Source organism: Hordeum vulgare, chromosome 6H (assembly GCF_904849725.1).
Source record: "Hordeum vulgare subsp. vulgare chromosome 6H, MorexV3_pseudomolecules_assembly, whole genome shotgun sequence".
In the NCBI taxonomy this organism is placed as follows: Eukaryota; Viridiplantae; Streptophyta; class Magnoliopsida; order Poales; family Poaceae; genus Hordeum; species Hordeum vulgare.
Genome location: NC_058523.1, coordinates 230,385,385 through 230,404,766, shown reverse-complemented (window position 1 = coordinate 230,404,766; position 19,382 = coordinate 230,385,385).

Below are 19,382 nucleotides of genomic sequence, written 5' to 3'. Positions count from 1 at the left end.
GAGTAGAGGTGAGCTTCTCTTTGAGTGTGTGGAAGGCCAACTGACACTCTGGAGACCAAGCATACTTCACACCCTTCTGAAGAAGATTTGAGAACGGCTTAGCAATCTTGGAGAAGTTTTCAACGAACCTTCTACAATAGCTTTCAAGCCCGAGAAAGCTTTGAAGCTGCTTCACATTCTGCGAAGGCTCCCATTCAACAATGGCCTGCACCTTCGACGGATCAACTTGGATGCCCTCGCCAGAGATGATGTGCCTAAGATAGACGACTTCTTTCAACTAGAACTCACACTTGGAAAACTTGGCATACAATTTGAACTCCCTCAGCTTATCAAGCACCAATCTAAGATGTTCTTCATGTTCTTCCTCAGTTTCAAAAACGACCAGAATATCGTCGAGATAAAGCAAGACGAAGTCATTCTTGAACAGAGAGAATATGTAGTTCGTCAATCGACAAAATGTCAGAGGGGCATTTGCCAGACCAAAAGACATGACCGTATACTCATAAGAGCCAAAACTAGTCCTCAAAGCAGTCTTCGGAATATCCTCTTCGTGAATGCGAATTTGATGATAGCCCATTCTGAGATCGAGCTTGGAGAAGATCTTAGCCCCTTTCAACTGTTCGAACAACTCAGTTATGTTCGGAAGTGGATACTTGTTCCTGATTGTCTTCTTGTTCAATGGACGGTAATTGACACACAACCGGTCCGTGCCATCCTTCTTCTTGACAAACAGAACTCCACAGCCCCACGGAGGCGAGCTCGGTCTGATCAAACCCAAACGCTCCTGCTCATCGAGTTGCCTCTTAAGTTCCTTCAACTCTTCTGGACCCAATTTGTACGGTCGTTTGCACACCGGCTCCGTACCTGGTTCAAGCTCAATGACAAATTCAACTTCTCGGTGCAGAGGCATTCCTGTCAGCTCTTCTGGAAACACATCTTCATATTCGCAGACCACTGGGACTTTCAAAATAGGATTAATCTCACCCTTTTCATTCAACGAGAACAGATGGATTGTATCATCGCGCGCCGCGAAAATAATCACGTCCTCCGAAGAGTGAGTAAGCTTCACTTCTTTAGCTTCACAATCAATCGATGGCTTGTTCATGGCCAACTAGTCCATACCAAGGATCAAATGAATGTCGGAATTGCCCAAGACAATAGGAGACGCCAGAAAAGAATAACTCCCTATCTTGACAGAGACATCACGAACCACTTTGTTGGCGCTCATAAGAGTACCGGGTGACACCACACGTAATGCCTTCTTCAAATACTCAGAATCAAAATCATGCTCGGCAAAGAACATTCTAGACATGAACGAATGAGAAGCACCAGAATCAAACAACACTTTATCAGGAATATCATTAACGAGGAGGTTACCCATGATCACATCTAACGAGTTTTCTGCCTCAGCTGCATTCACCATGTTGACTCGAGATGACCTGGGGTTGAACTTCACGAGAGCATTGCTTGGAGGTTTGCCTGGAGGAGGAGGCGGAAAACGAAGCTGAGAAGTGCACTTGTTGGCATAGTGACCCTTCTGCCCACACTTGTGACAAGTAACATCTGCTGGCTGACGGTACTGTGTTTGATGAGGCCCTTGCTTCTATTGCTGGAACTCTGCTAAAAAGCTGGGTTGGGTGGGTGGGAAGAACCACGACCACCAGAATGCTTGAACTGTTGCGTGTGCCGAGGAGGAGGAGGAGACACCCAAAACTTATGTTGCTTCTAAACCACCTGAGTTGAGGAAGAGCTGGAATCTCTGAAGCGCTTCTTAGAATTCTCCACCCTGAGCAAAGCTGCCTCAGCCGTGAGAGCTAAGTTCCAGAACTTATCGAACTCCTCGGGATCGTGCAAAGCAAGAGCTAACTGCAAATCTTCTTTGAAGCCACCTCTGAACTAATAAATCTTGCTCTTTTGATCAGGGATATCCTGCAAGGCGTATCGGGCTAGCTCGTGGAACTCGACGTTGTACTTGTACATGGAGTTACCACCCTACTTCAAGCGCCTGAACTTCTCACGCATTTCCTCCACGAAGCTGGACGGAATGTAGTGGGATCTGAAGTCACGACAGAACTCATCCCAAGTGATCACTGTAGCACCCTTGGAATCCTTCAACTGTTGCCACCAGATAGATGCTTGCCCCTTCAGCTGGAAAGTTGCAAATTTGACGAAATCCTCAGGATGAATATTGCTGCATTCAAAGTGCTTGTTCATGTCACGGATCCAATCCTCAGCATCAAACGGCTGGTCACAGGAAGTCAAAGTCTTCGGATGATTTGACAGGAACTGACTCAGGTTAGCAAACTGATTGCCACCATGCTGGAAATTGCCTTGTTGCTGATTAGTCCTCTCTTGCAACAAATGTAGCAGCATCTGAGTGTTTGCATTTGTAGCAACCATCACCGCTTGCCAAGCCTCTGCAAGAGGAGGCGGCGGAGGAGGAGGATTCTCCGGAGGAGGAGGTGGTGGCGGCACATCCTCACGCCCTGGATTCTGACGAGTTGGTGGAGCCATCCTGAAGACGGACAACACATTAGCCCACATAATAAATTGACGGAATAGCTGAATCAAAATGGTAGGAATATCTGAACAGTAATATTAGCAATTGCACTCGAACAAAATAGTAAGAATGCTTCCTCAAAGTGACGGTCGACAAAATTCTGATTAAGACCACTTGCAAACAAGTATGAGCTAGAACTGCTCGGAACAAACATATGATCGAGATTTCATCCGATATCTTCGTGGATAAGATCGCACGGGCTCGAATTTACCATAGCCATCATGTGCAAGTTACTGCACACGACTTACGAAGTATCCCCGAGTTGTAGCAAGCTACAAGGACTCTTTAAGACACAACGAGAACCGCTGTAAGACGACCGTGAACAAACATACCCACTGAATATCGAATCCCAACCTCACATCATGCATCTTCAGGAAGATTTCCCTACAAGTCAGTACTTGATATCCCACCTATGAATTCCCGAAATACCTGGTCATGCAATCTGGTACACAGATACAAGGAGTAATATTCACACAACTCCTATACTAACTCGTCCAATGTATCACATCCGTCAACACATAACCAGACTCTTGGACCTTCATCTACAACAGACCCTCGTGATCACAACGATACAAAGTATGGCAGTACTCCCGAACAATCTGCACCAGTACTAGGGACAGTGGGGTTATCTCGCCACTACTAGTATTGAAGCAATTACGAACATCCTTCGTTCTTAAATACTCAGAAATATGAATGATGGCGATGTGCACAAGAATCCCCTGGAGCTCAACTCCCCGGAAGAAATCAAGGCAGACAGGAGGCACCAAGACAGAACTACGTCACATCGATATCATATAGATTTCAAAAATACCCACGTGATCCTAAAAAAATTAGAGCGAGAAGAGGAGTAGAATTAAGATTTCCTAAGTCGGGAACCTCACCAAAGCATGGAAGAGGAGAAAAAAGAATCCTACTCTCCGATATAACTAAGACTCAAAATATTTAACTAGACTCGACTCGGCCAAGTACGATCACACAAAGGCTCCTATGGTCATAAGGCTCTGATTACCAACTTGTAACGACTAAGATGCGGTCCTTTCCGGTTTAGGGGAACGAGGCCCCAAAGAGGAAAGAAGCGCATCTAAGCGTTTCGCAAGCATGGTAAAATAGCACATACATAATAATAGAATGACAATTAGGGATTCAACTACCATCTCATAAATAATATCAGAGTTACATCACGCATTCAAACAAGGTAGTTCTTCTACGGACTACAAAACATGAGAAATGGCTATGCTACCCTGCATGCTCGCCCACGGTCACGACCACGCCTCGGTCTTCTGGATAGTTCACGTACAGACGGTCGTTCTCCTCATCGTACTGCCATGCCAGCTACGTGCCGTCAGGATCACTTATGTCGGGCGTACATGTACCTGTTGGTGTTTGAAGGAATCTGTGAGCCACGAGGACTCAGCAATCTATGACCTCGGTGCCAGAAATAGTCAAGTTATTAGGTAAGGAAGGTTCGGTGTTTAGGTTTGCACCACCCAAAGCATTTATGGTGGCTAACTTAGTGGACCAAGTATTGAAGGTGGTCTATACTAGCGATCGATGATTAGCTGATCACTAAGTGATCCTGAACACCTACTTACGTCAATCATAACACCTCCATGTTCCTGATCGAAGAGAGGTCTTTGAAGGGGACAGTCACGGTTACGCACACAGTTGGCAATTTTTATTAGATTAGGTTCAAGTTATATATAACCGGATGATAACAATTATTCCAAGTTGCCACATAACCGCGGGCACGGCTTTCCGAAAGATTAAACCCTGCAGTGATCCTCCAACTAGTTCATCACAAACGGTCACGGGCCACAAAGTAATCCTCTATCACGAATCTCGTGATCTCATCGGATTCCTCAGAGGAAAACCTCAACTCTAGGGAGAACCAAAGCTTCACGGAGATTCCTATACGCAAGGTATATCGCTAAGGTAAGACAAGACTAGCAGGACCTCCCATTGTGTCGACGACCCCAATAAGAGCCGCGTATCTCAGTCTCAGGACACGACGGATGAGCAACACGTGTAGTGGCCTGATAGAAATCTCTCAGGTTGCCCTGATTTGGCCCCGCACAGTGCTCTAGTTTGGACCAACACTCATGAGGAGCACTGGCCCGGGTTGTTGATTAAATTCCTCGGGGAGGCCATTCCCTATGCGGATTATTATTAAGTGATTAGCAAATTAACACCAAGGTTGGGTCATGTCGGACAAGTCTTAACACTACACAATTTATCAAGGGGGTCCCCATAACAACCCCGAACGTGTTAGGAGCGATCGGTTATGGAATCAAACACTAGTAGCCGGAAACTATGGCGGCAATAACGGAACAAAACACCCGGCAAAAGGCTAGGCCTTCCGTTATTTACCAAGTATATAGGTGCATTAATTAAATTAACAGATTTAGCATAATGATATCAAACTCATGTTATCACATGAGACAAGGCACCTGCAACTAGCAACGCTAACATTAGTAGCTGAGCAAGCCTACTTAGCCATTCAAGATTTGCTAGGAAGTGATAAGTGTTTGGGTTTCATGGCAATATCAGGAGGCAATTATTTCAATGGTAGGCAGAAAGCATGTGATGAAAGAAACGTGAATCTAGCATAACAAGTCTAGAGATGGAATCAAGGTCATATCATCTTGCGTGTGATGTCCTCAGCTTGGAACTGCTCTTGTTCGTCCTGCACGTACTCTCCCGGATCCACGTACTCGTTCTCCGATCCTGGTGCTACCCAACATAAAAAAGCATCCAATGAACAACAGCACCACAAGATGCAACAAGCACATGATGCATGAGATGAAATGAACATGCATCTCTATACTAGTTACTTGCACAAGCATGAGAAGATTATGCAAGTTCCTGGACAGAACTGCACTCTAAGCTATCTTGACATGCATGAGGATGACATGAACAGATGCGTCACGCGAAAACGATGCAAAAACATATAAGGAACGTAACGATCGGAGCTACGGATCAACGGGAAACAACAAAACAAGAAATGAAGTCCTACGTCTCAAAATCATCACAACACACTCCAATGGCATACTTCTGGTATTCCCAGGTTGCCAAGACATAAAACAAACAATAAAGGATGGGGTGGGGCAAATAAATATCACCACAACATCATCTATGCACTCACAAGCATCAAAACATCAAAACTACACAATCTGCCATAAACAGCATCATAGCAGTTTGAGAGCTACATGCAAAGCACCTACAGCCACCCAAATATGTCAAATAGGATATGTGGCAGAATCTATTCAAAAGTACTACAAGCACAAGCTAAAATATAATACAAAGGAGTTTCACACAGAAAGTTCTACAGCTGCTAACTTGGCCAAAAATACCAGTTTTCAGGGACTTAGTGAAAATTCCAGATTCTCACTAGCTGTTTATGCTCTGAAGCATTTTGATAGCACCTGAAACAATCTCTACAGGACTCCAAATGGAATGCAAATTGACATAGAGCTAGAAAAACAAAAAAAAACTACAACTTTCCAGTTGATAGCAAATACTGATTCCAAACACATGGACCTCTACAAGCACAACAACAGGAGAAGAAAATATAAGCAGATTCTCGCAGATTTTCACTAAACTGGAATTTCAGCCATGCTTATTTTGACTAGGCACAACTTGCATATATGAACTACTAAGCATGAAACAAGACCAACATGTTATAGAGGGGATAACCCTCTACTTCCACAACAAGAAATCAACCTCTTGGGCTCATCACATCTCATGGAACCAAGCTCCAAACATTGAACAAAACAGAAATATGACATTCCTAGAAAGTGTTCCAAAGTGGAAACTGAACCCACCATTGGATTCCTGGGATGATTCTACCCCAAAAACATATATAATACATAGGCACTTGCATAGAACAAAAGAACCCAAAGCTAAGAAGAAGAATCACATGGAATCACATATAGATGAATAGTGCATCATCACATGTGCTTCCACTAGCTCATCACCTACACATGCATATGCACAATCTCACAAGTCCAATGGTGCACATGAGGGGTGGACCTCATGTTCATGTGCCTTAGCACACCACCACACACCACATACATCAAGCACATGCATAAAAGCACCTACACATGCATAAATAGAACACACAACTAACTTATACGCACATCATGCTTTCTACCCCTACACACACAAGCTAGCACATGTGCTCATCAAGGCACACCAAGCCTTGGGCATGTGTGGGTCACCACACACATACACACACACATACATCACACACAACATCACATGAGAAACTATATCTACACACACAAGGTATGTGGGGGGAGAAACCCCCCACACACACATACACCACACTTGTAGAACATGGTGCATGAGTTCATCACCATGCACATGGAACCACCCCACACACATCTTCTAGCCTAGCGCAACACACACAACTAAACACACCCACACATACATGGTATCTATCTCACAAAACACATATGCATTCAACCTACACATGCATCAAGCACTTGCTAGCAAAATACTAGCAACACATGTTGGAATAAAATCTGGCTAGCAACCTTGCTTCTCAAGCAGCTGCAGCAACCAAATAGCAAGTAATAGACACAGCAAAAGAAATGCAAGGAAAAAAATAAAAGGTCTGAGGGAGGGTTCGAACCCAAGACCCCCTGGATCTACAACATACTCGCAAGCCACTCTGCTACTAGCACTAGCTTGACAGAGCAAGGGGGACAAGCAAGGTAAAGCATGCCCCTGCGCTACTGTGCTACTGTGTGAAACAAGGGAATGAAAAGGGGGGTGGCGCCTGCGGGACTCAAACCCACGCCCACCTGCTCAACACCCACGCACTGCAACCACTACGCTACGAACGGAAGCTTGACAGTACAGGGGGAAAGAACAAGGTAACATACACACACATCAAGATCGCCCTGCCTGCACAGAGATGCCAGCGACAGAGACTATCAACGGAGCGCCCTTCTACTGCTACTGCTGCTCTACGTGGAGAACACTACGCTACTGCTACTATGCGGTAGGAGGGCCCTGAGCATCGGCACGAGCTCACCACACACCCACACACAAGAACAACCATGGCCGGCCGTTCTCTTCCCTGATCAGAGAAGTACGACAAAAACCTGTACGCCGCATCTACCGAGGGGGAAGGGGAAAGGAGCTAGGCTCACCTAGGGAAGAAGAAGGGGGTCGATCGGGGAGGAGGCCTGATGAAGACGACGATCTGAAGAAGACGTAGACGAACTGGATGCAGAGAAGAAGCAGGGAAGAAGTCCACCGGGAACACGCCGGCGACGTTGTCCTGCCCGTCACTGTGGTCGCACCCCGACCTCAACGACGGCGGGAATGGAATGCGGGGTCCTGCTCTGAGCCCCCTGACATGGCTGCCGGCGCCGGAGACGACGAACGCGCGGTGGACGACGGCGACGCTCTCCTGAACCCTCTCTGAACCCTAAACTACAGAGCTCTTACCTGGGGGAAGGAGGAGATGGAGGTAGATGGTGGCGGCGCAAAGAGGGGAAGCGCGGAACCCTAGGGGAAGGGGGGCACGAACGCCAAGGCTTATATGAGGGTCTCGACGGGACGGCACCGTCATGCCTCTCGTTCTCTCTCTCTGTTCTCAGACGGAAAGCGGACACGGGGTAGACGCCGTGAGGAGGAGGACGAAGGAACGCGCAGGTGGGCTGTCGCGGGAGACAGAGAGGGAGTTGGGCCACGGGAGGGGGGAAGTGGCCCAAGCTGGCGCCAGGAAGAGAGAAAAGAAACCCCTGGGGTTTCTTATTTAATTCAAACAGAGAAGGAAAATAAAACAAAGACAATCTGATGGAGTTAAAAAAATAAAGCAAAATACCCCTGGTCATAAGGGAATTATGACCCATTTAATAAAAATAGAAAAGGGATTTTTGGGGCAAGTAAAATATTTACAAAACAACATTAATGGATCTGTTTTGGGAATATTTGCACCTTTAAAATATAGATTCAAAACAGCAAATACATAGCTTCACATCCACCACAAAATATCCTAAATCATGGGCATTTTTAGAACACGGAAGGAACAAGTGAAACTTGACCTTGAGATAAAAGAGAGGAGGAAGTTTTTAAAACCCTTGTGCAACCAACATAGTCTCTCCTACTCTCAAATGCATTCACATCATTTCACATAACACCACACCATCACATATTCATCACATCACATCACACATGGACTCACAAGGCATCACACATGGTCTCTGCCAAAAGGAGCGAGACCGCAAGTCCACCTCGGATGTTTCCCACATTATGTGGATGGAGTTGAGGTCTGATGTGTTTGACAAGAAGAAGGTGCCTATCTATGCTTCGTATATGTTCAAACTGATTGAGGACACCTGGAATGTTGCCTTTCCTACTAAGCTGTTGCTGACTGATCACATGGTCACTCATGGTGTGCTCAAGCTCTGTGTGAAGAAGAATTGGGGCATTCCACCTACTGTTCCAGAGATTGCTGCCACTGACTCGGATGACGAGCCTGAGCCCAATTATGAGTTTGTTCTTAGATCCGAGACTGAACATTCTTGGGCCTGCAAGCTCACGAAGAAGATGAAGGCTCTTTTCTGCTTCCAGGCGAAGGGTCAGTACAAGGCACATGTCGATCTTAAGAAGGTGCGCAGCCGTGACAAGATGATCATGCGGAAGATTGGCCTTGATGTCGAGAGCGGTTCAGAGGACAAGATCACTAATGAGGAGGATTGGATAAAGGCCAACTGCTAGTGGACGGAGTCTGAGGAGGAGGTGTCTGCTAAGGAGGCGTCTGTTGCTCTAGATGAGTCTGAGGGAGATGAAGACGAGGACTACTGAGCTTCTCATGTCTCATATTTTTGGTGTCTCGATGCCAAAGGGGGAGAAATTATCTTAGTTTAAGATGGATTTGCCTTGCTGAGTCACGAGTGTGTTTATTTGCATTTGTTTTCTCTATCTCATGAACTCATTTATTGCTTGCTTTGGTTTGCGCTTGTCCAAGACTTGTGTGAACTTATGTATGGTGTAAGACGTATGCTACCCCATCTATCCTGTTATGTCTTTACCTGTATGATATGCTTGCTTATCTATTTTACTATATTCTGTTCACGCAAGTATATAGCCTTATCTATAAAATATAGGGGGAGTATTGATCCTAGTGTGTTATCTTTGCATTCCAAAAGCATATTCAAATAGAGCACACATCTAGGGGAGGCCATCTATGTTTTGTAGGTTTTGGGAATGCCTAAGACTGCTTAGTTCATTTTTCACGCAAATCCCGTTTTGTCATCAGCCCACCAAAAAGGGGGAGACTATAAGAGCACAATTTATCCTAAGTAATTTTGGTGGTTGATGATGATACCCTTAGCGGACTAATCGTGTGCGCTATGCTTTCAGAAAATTATCATGTGGCACGTGACGGTTATATTCCCTTGAGTAAGTGAAAGCGAAGACGGTGCTTAGCTATTGATTTAGGGTTGGTGGACTTGAGTCATAGATAATCCCATATTATCAAGAGGGGGTCCGTGTTTGGAAAAGTTGGGTGGAACACCATCTCTCATTCTTGCCGCCTATCCCTTTTCCGGAGCAAAGGAGCTGCCCTGAAATAGTGCCCAGGAAATTGCAGAAGTGGTAGTATTGCTCCAGCGGTACTGCCGAACACCAGAGCCGGGCTCTCTACCGCTTGTTTTTATTTCTCTTGTGTGTGGGCGTTTTTCTTTTTTGGGCGGAAATACCGCGCAGGGGGAGCGGTACAACCGCTCCAGCGGTATTGCCACCCCCTTGTGCCGCGTTGATGACCCACAAGTATAGGGGATCAATCGTAGTCCTTTCGATAAGTAAGAGTGTCGAACCCAACGAGGAGCAGAAGGCTCCGATAAACAGTTTTCAGCAAGGTAATAACTGCAAGCACTGAAAGTAGCGGTAACAAGTGATGGTGTAGTGAGGTGAAACGTAGCAAGTGAAAAGTAACAAGTAACAAGTAGTAGCAACGATGCAGCAAAGTGGCCCAATCCCTTTTGTAGCAAGGGACAAGCCTGAACAAAGTATTATAGGAGGAAAAATGCTCCCGAGGACACACGGGAATTTCTGTCATGCTAGTTTCATCAAGTTCATATGATTCGTGTTTGTTACTTTGATAGTTTGATATGTGGGTGGACCGGCGCTTGGGTACTGCCCTTACTTGGACAAGCATCCGACTTATGATCAACCCCTCTCGCAAGCATCCGCAACTACGAAAGAAGAATTAAGACAAAGTCTAACCATAGCATTAAACTAGTGGATCCAAACCAACCCCTTACGAAGCAACGCATAGACTGGGTTTAAGCTTCTGTCACTCTACCAACCCATCATCTACTTACTACTCCCCAATGCCTTCCTCTAGGCCCAAATATGGTGAAGTGTTATGTAGTCGACGTTCACATAACACCACTAGAGGAAAAGACAACATACAACATATCAAAATACCGAACAAATACCAAATTCACATGACTATTATCAGCATGACTTATCCCATGTCCTGAGGAACAAAAGTAACTACTCACAAAGCATAATCATAATCATGATCAGAGGTGCACTGAGTAGCATCAAGGATCTGAACATAAACTTTTACACCAAGTAATCCAACTAGCATCAACTACAAAGAGTAATCAACACTACTAGCAACCTTACAAGTACCAATCGGAGTCGCGAGACGGAGATTGGTTACAAGAGATGAACTAGGGTTTGGAGAGGAGATGGTGCTGATGAAGATGTTGATGGAGATGAATCCCCTCCGATGAGAGGAGTGTTGGTGATGACGATGGCGACAATTTCCCCCCTTCGGGAGGGAAGTTTCCCCGGCAGGATCGTCCTGCCGAAGCTCTAGATTGGTTCTGCTCAAGTTCCGCCTTGTGGCGGCGGAGAATCCACGAAAAAGCTCTACCCTGATTTTTTTTTCTGGACGAAACCCTTCATATAGCAAAAGAGGGGGGCCAGTGGGCCGCCAGGGTGCCCATAAACCCTGTAGCCGCCGCCAGGGGGGTAGGTGGCGGCTACCAGGCTTGTGGGCCCCTGGTAGCCCCCCTGTGGCACTTTTTTCGCCTAGTATTTTTTATATATTCCCAAAAAATTCCATGTTGATTTTCAGGGCATTTGGAATTGCGCAGAATAGAGGACTCAGACTTGCTCCTTTTCCAGTCCAGAATTCCAGCTGCCGGTATTCTCCCTCTTCAAATAAACCTTGCAAAATAAGAGAGAAAAGGCATAAGTATAGTACCAGAAAGTAATATATGAGACCACAAAGGGATAAATGTCAACATGAAAGCATGATGCAAAATGGACGTATCAACTCCCCCAAGCTTAGACCTCGCTTGTCCTCAAGCGAAAACCAAGATCCATAAACATGTCCACATGTTTTGGGATGAAGGTGTCGATAAAACATAATACGGACATGAGGGCATCATGATCACACATAGAACATCAATACATCATAAAGATTCTTATGGAAAAGTAGCAATTCCTTCACAAAGCAAAGTATGAAGCAAAAAACTTACCGAGAAGTAGCCAACAACAGTCCATAGTCATTGAAGCAGTTGCAATTTATCATAACATCAGAAAGAGTCAAATAAGAGCTTGTAAAGCAAACCCACATACTCAATCATCTCTTTTGTTTTCCGCAATTGTTACAACTCACGTGGTACTCATGGTATCAAAGTTTCAGCTGGACACAAAGAAAGATAGGGGCTTATAGTTTTGCCTCCCAACTATTTACCTCGAGGGTAAAGTCAACAATAATAAAGCATAAGTACTCATCTCCAAGTTGATATATGAATATAGATCTTTCCCTAGCTTGTGACGGTAGCCAAGACGAAGGCAAAATAAGGAATTGGTGAAGATCACCATGACTCTTTCAAGGGAAAAAAGTAAAGGTACAAGATAGGCCCTTCGCAGAGGGAAGGAGAGGTTGTCATGCGCTTTTGAGGTTTGGATGCGTGTCCTCTTAGTGCGGAGGAACGTCACTTTATATTGCCTCATGTGATAAAGAACTTTATTATGCAGTCTGTCGCTTTTATGTCTTCCGAATCACACGTTCGTACAAAGCTTATTTTCCACACACTAATAGATCATACATATTAGAGAGCAATTTTTATTGCTTGCATCGATGACAACTTACTTGAGGGATCTTATTCAATCCATAGGTAGGTATGGTGGACTCTCATGGCAAAACTGGGTTGAAGGTTTATGGATGCACAAGTAGTATCTCTACTTGGTGCGGGAGTTTTGGCTAATATGAGGTGGAAGCAATTGTCACATGCTAAGGGATCTCTAGGCATATAACATTGTTTGGAACCAAGCAAACGCAATTTGTTATGTTGTCTTCCTTGTCCAACATCTACTTCTAAGCATGTAATAGTTTGGGGAGTGCTCACAATTATAGAAAGTGTCTAAGATGATATATTTATATGTGAACCTCTCTTTCCTTATTACTTCTTATTAATTGCAACAATGACTGGGGTCTATGTTGGTCTATTCTCAACAAGTTTCAATCATCATACTTGTTATATGTGAAGCTATCACTTTCCATAAGATCACCTCATGATCTTTCATGCTATCATTCTTTTAATACTTTTGATCACGGCACAAAACAAAGCCCTTGACTAAGATGCTCTTTATTATATAGCTCGCAAGATCGAATACATCGGGGGAGACACAAAGCAAAAGATTCAAACTAAACACTAAAGACTTATTCCACTAAGAGAAGAAATAAAAACTGAAAAGGAAAGAACTAAAACAAAGGTAAAAGCAAAAGATATAAAGGTGATACGATACCAGGGCAACTCCCCCAAGCTTGGCAAAAGCCAAGGGGATTATATTGCCCATACCAATGCTTAGTTGTCTTCCTTTGGTGGTGATGGTCGTGGTGTTGTTAAAGTAGTCTGATCCTCCGTCTTCCAAGGTATAGGTGCTCCATCATGGCAGGATGAACGAGTCGTCGGAATCCTCAAATCTGCAGCCAACCGTATTGATTTAAATCTATACTCATACTCACAGTTTTGGTTCTGTAGGTCATAGATCTGGCCCTGAAGTTGATCAACCATGTCATAGAGCCTGGAGAGGTGCTTCCCAATGTCAATGGCATCCATCTTGTGATTGTTGGTGAACTCCGTGATCATCATGTGGTTGGCGTTGAGTCGACGCTCCACCATCCCTTGGCACTTGAAGACTTGTTGCTCCATTGCTTCGAGCCTCGTCTCCATGCTTCCCGTCTGCTTAGGCCCCTCAACATCACGGATGTGTAACATCCCCTCACGCATCTCAATACATTGAGGGTGTTTCAGCACTTCCGTGAGGTAGGGATTGATGACCTTCTCGAAGATCTTGTCCTTAGGAGCTTTTGGGGAAGTCATGACGATCTAGATCTGCGACAGAAACAGGCTTGAAACGAAAACAGAGGAAAATTGCGCGATACGGAGATCAAAACCCTCGGGCGTATATATAATGATTTTTTCTGGACCGGAAGGAGTGCTCCGCAAGAAAACGGAGTCCGGGAGGCACACGAGGTGCCCACAAGCCCTGTAGCCGCCGCCAGGGGCAGGTGGCGGCTACCAAGCTTGTGGCCGCCTCGTGCGCTCTCCGAACTGCTTTTTATTTTTCTATTTTTCCATAAATTCCAAAACGGAGAAAATTTCCTACTGGAAAAGTTTTCGAGTCCAATTACTTACCGAAACACATACCTCTTCGTTTTCAGGGTCTGAAACAGGCTGATAAACATCCCTTATGTACTCCTCTGGAGTTATGATATTGATGATATTGGTCTCAACATTTATGGGAGTACCAGACATATAATGCTTGATTCTTTGCCCATTTACCACTCTAGGAAAATTACCTTCCGTGTTATTGATTTTGATGGCACCAGAACTATATACTTCCTCGACAACGTGAGGACCTTCCCATTTAGAGAGAAGCTTGCCTGCAAAGAATCTTAAGCGAGAATTGTATAGCAGGACATAATCACCTACATTGAACTCTCGTTTTTGTATTCTTTTATCGTGCCATCTCTTAACCTTTTCCTTGAACAACTTGGCATTCTCATATGCCTGGGCCCTCCATTCATCTAATGAGCTGATATCAAACAACCGCTTCTCACCGGCAAGTTTGAAATTGAAGTTGAGCTCTTTGATTGCCCAATAAGATTTGTGTTCCAGCTCAAGGTAAATGGCATGCCTTACCGTAAACCATTTTATATGGCGACATGCCCATGGGATTCTTATAGGCAGTCCTATAAGCCCATAGTGCATCGTCAAGTTTGCTAGACCAATTCTTCTGAGATCTATTAACAGTCTTTTGTAAGATCAATTTTTGATCTCCCTATTACTCAACTCCACTTGACCACTAGACTGAGGATGATAAGGAGATGCAACTCTATGGTTGACATCATACTTAGCAAGCATCTTGCGGAAAACACCATGAATGAAGTGTGAACCGCCATCAGTCATCAAATACCTAGGGACTCCAAATCTTGGGAAAATGACTTCTTTAAGCATCTTAATAGAGGTGTGATGATTAGCATTTCTAGTGGGGATAGATTCTACCCACTTAGTGACATAATCAACAGCGACTAAGATGTGAGTATACCCATTGGAACTCGGAAAGGGTCCCATATAATCAAAGACCCGAACATCAAATGGTTCAATGACAAGTGAATAGTTCATAGGCATTTCCTGACGCTTACTGATGTTCCCTATTCTTTGGCATTCGTCACAAGACAAGACAAACTTACGGGCATCCTTGAAGAGAGTGGGCCAATAGAAACCTGATTGCAATACCTTATGAGCAGTTCTATCTCCAGCATGGTGTCCTCCGTAGGCTTCAGAATGACACTTCTGCAGGATCTGTCCCTGTTCATGTTCAGGCACACAACGTCTAATAACACCATCTACTCCTTCCTTATAAAGGTGAGGATCATCCCAAAAGTAGTGTCTCAAGTCAAAGAAGAACTTCTTATTTTGCTGGTAAGTGAAACTGGGTGGCATGTATTTGGCTATGATATAGTTTGCGTAATCAGCATACCACGGTGCACTATGTGAAGTGCGGATGACACTTAATTGCTCATCAGGAAAGCTGTCATCAATAGGTCGTGGGTCATCAAGGACATTCTCTAGCCTGGACAAGTTATCTGCTACAAGGTTATCAGCACCCTTTCGGTCAACAACGTGCAAATCAAATTCATGTAGCAGGAGAACCCATCTGATTAGCCTAGGCTTAGCGTCCTTCTTCTCCGAATGGTACTTAATAGCAGCATGATCAGAGTGAATAGTGACTTTGGAGTCAACTATATAAGATATGAACTTTTCACATGCAAACACGACTGCTAAAAACTCCTTTTCCGCAGTGGCATAGTTTCTTTGAGCACTGTCTAGAGTTTTACTAGCGTAGTGAATAACATTCAACTTCTTGTCAACTCTTTGTCCTAGAACAGCACCAACAGCATAATCACTAGCATCGCACATGATTTCAAAGGCCAAGTTCCAATCAGGGGGTTGAACAATAGGTGCGGTTATCAAGGCCTTCTTAAGTATTTCGAAAGCTTCCTCACAATCCTCATCAAAAACAAAAGGAACATCCTTCTGCAAGAGGTTGGTAAGAGGCCTAGAAATCTTAGAGAAGTCTTTAATGAACCTTCTATAGAAACCAGCATGACCTAGGAAACTTCGTATACCTTTGATATCTGTGGGGCAAGGCATTTTCTCAATTGCATCAACCTTAGCCTTATCAACTTCAATGCCTTTCTCAGAGATTTTGTGTCCTAAGACGATGCCTTCATTAACCATGAAGTGGCACTTCTCCCAGTTCAAGAGGAGGTTGGTATCTTTGCATCTCTGTAAGACTCGATCAAGGTTGCTGAGGCAATCGTCAAAGGAAGAACCGTAAACGAAGAAATCATCCATGAAAACCTCAACAATCTTTTCACAAAAGTCAGAGAATATAGCCATCATACATCTTTGAAAGGTGGCAGCTGCATTGCATAAGCCAAAAGGCATACGTCTATAAGCAAAGGTACCGAAGGGGCAGGTGAAAGTGGTTTTCTTCTGAACAGATTGTGCAACAGGTATTTGCGAGAAACCTGAATAACCGTCTAGAAAGCAGAAGTGTGTGTGTTTAGATAGCCTTTCTAGCATTTGGTCGATAAACGACAAAGGATAATGGTCTTTCCTGGTTGCCTTGTTCAGTTTCCGGAAGTCTATCACCATCCTATAGCCAGTAATAATCCTTTGTGGGATTAGTTCATTCTTATCATTAGGAACGACGGTGATACCTCCCTTCTTAGGTACGCAATGTACTGGACTTACCCAATCACTATGAGCAACAGGATAAATGATTCCTGCTTCCAGAAGCTTTAATATTTCTTTTCTCACGACCTCTTTCATCCTAGGATTTAATCTCCTTTGATGATCAGCAACTGGTTTAGAATCAGGATCAGTTTTAATCTTGTGCTGATATAGAGTGGGACTAATACCCTTAAGATCATCAAGAGAATATCCAATAGCCGCACGGTGCTTCCTCAAAGTTTTTAATAACTTCTTCTCTTCGTGATTCGAGAGGTGATCACTAATAATAACAGGATATATCTCCTTCTCATCAAGGTAGGCATACTTAAGAGTATCTGGTAACTGTTTTAGCTCGAACACAGGATTACCCTTTGGTGGGGGAGGATCCCCAAGCAGTTAAACAGGCAGATTATTCTTGAGAATAGGATATTTTTCTAAAACAATTTTATCTATCTCATCTCTTTCATCCATATGCATATCATTTTCATGCTCGAGCAGATATTGCTCTAAAGGATCCGTAGGAGGTACGACAATAGAGGCAAGAGCAATGATTTCATCCCTACCAGACGACTCTTTTTCATGGGGTTGTCTTCCAAACTTGGAGAAGTTAAATTCATGAGACACACCCTTGAAACTAACAGTGACAGTCTGTTTAATGCAATCAATATGAGCATTGACGGTGTTGAGAAAGGGTCTACCAAATATGATGGGACAAAAGCTATCTTGTGCAGTAGCAAGGACGAGGAAATCAGTAGGGTACTTCATCTTACCACACAAGACTTCTACATCTCGCACAATTCCCACAGGGCAGATAGTGTCTCTATTAGCTAGCGTAATAGTGACATCAATGGGTTCTAACTCAGCAGGTGCGATCTCATCTTTGATTTCATCGTATAGGGACCGGGGTATTGCACTAACACTAGCACCCATATCACATAAACCATGATAACAGTGATCTCCTATCTTGCCACAAACAACGGACAGGCCAACTACAGGTCCGTATTTGTCTTTCTCGTGAGGTTTAGCAATTCTAGCGGAGTCCTCACAGAATTTGATAACATGCCCGTCTATGTCTTTGGCTAAGAGATCTTTGATAATAGCAACACTAGGTTCAACTCTAATTTCCTCAGGGGGTGCAAGTGGTCTAATGTAACCTCTACGTATCACAGTTGGAGCTTTAGAATAATCCTTTTTCCTAGCAGGGTAAGGTGGTTTCTCAGCGTAGGCACAAGGAACAATAGGATCACTAACGGCAATGACTTTCTCTTCAACTAGATTGGGTTTAACTATGTTGACTTCTACAGGAGGAAGATACTTAAACCACTTCTCTTTGGAAAGATCAACATGAGCAGCAAAAGATTCACATAGAAAAGCTACTATCTCAGAGTCAAGTCCATACTTAGCGCTAAAATCTCTAGAAGTGTTTGTTTCAACAAAAGATTTAACGCAATCGAACTGGAAATTCATACCTGACTCCTTACCTTCTTCAAGCTCCCAATCTTCAGAGTTACGTTTGATTCTTTCCAATAAATTCCACTTGTGGTCAATATCCTTCTTCATAAAAGAACCGGTACAAGAAGTGTCAAGCATGGTACGATCATCTTGAGAAAGCCGAGCATAAAAGTTTTGAGTGATAATTTCTCCTGAGAGCTCATGATTGGGGATGAATATAGCATTGATTTAAGCCTCCCCCAAGCTTGAGCCATGCTTTCCCTGTCATGAGGCCAAAAGTTATAAATATAATTCCGATCACGATGTACTAAATGCATAGGATAAAACTTTTGATGAAATTCCAATTTCAACCGATTGTAGTCCCATGATCCAGTATCATCACATAGCCTATACCATGTCAATGCCTTATCCTTCAAAGATAAAGGAAATACTTTCTTCTTTACCTCATCCTCGGGCAAACCTGCAAGCTTAAATAAACCACAAACTTCATCTACATAGATTAGATGCAAGTCTGGATGTGATGATCCATCTCCTGTAAAAGGATTAGCCAGCAGTTTCTCAAGCATGCCCGAAGGAATTTCATAAAATATATTTTCAGTAGGTACCTCAGGTTAAGGAGCAACTCCTCGCGCTTCCGCTCGTGGTGAAGATACCTCGAACAAATTCCTCAAAGGAACAGTTTCCATAGTGACAAGTGACAATAAATTTCAGCATAGTATATAAATGTTTCCTTACCAAATTCCACTTACCAAAGGCGCTTCGCTCCCCGGCAACGGCGCCAGAAAAGAGTCTTGATGACCCACAAGTATAGGGGATCAATCGTAGTCCTTTCGATAAGTAATAGTATTGAACCCAACGAGGAGCAGAAGGCTCTGATAAATAGTTTTCAGCAAGGTAATAACTGCAAGCACTCAAAGTAGCGCTAACAAGTGATGGTGTAGTGAGGTGAAACGTAGCAAGTGAAAAGTAACAAGTAACAAGTAGTAGCAACGGTGCAGCAAAGTGGACCAATCCCTTTTGTAGAAAGGGACAAGCCTGAACAAAGTCTTATAGGAGGAAAAACGCTCCCGAGGACACACGGG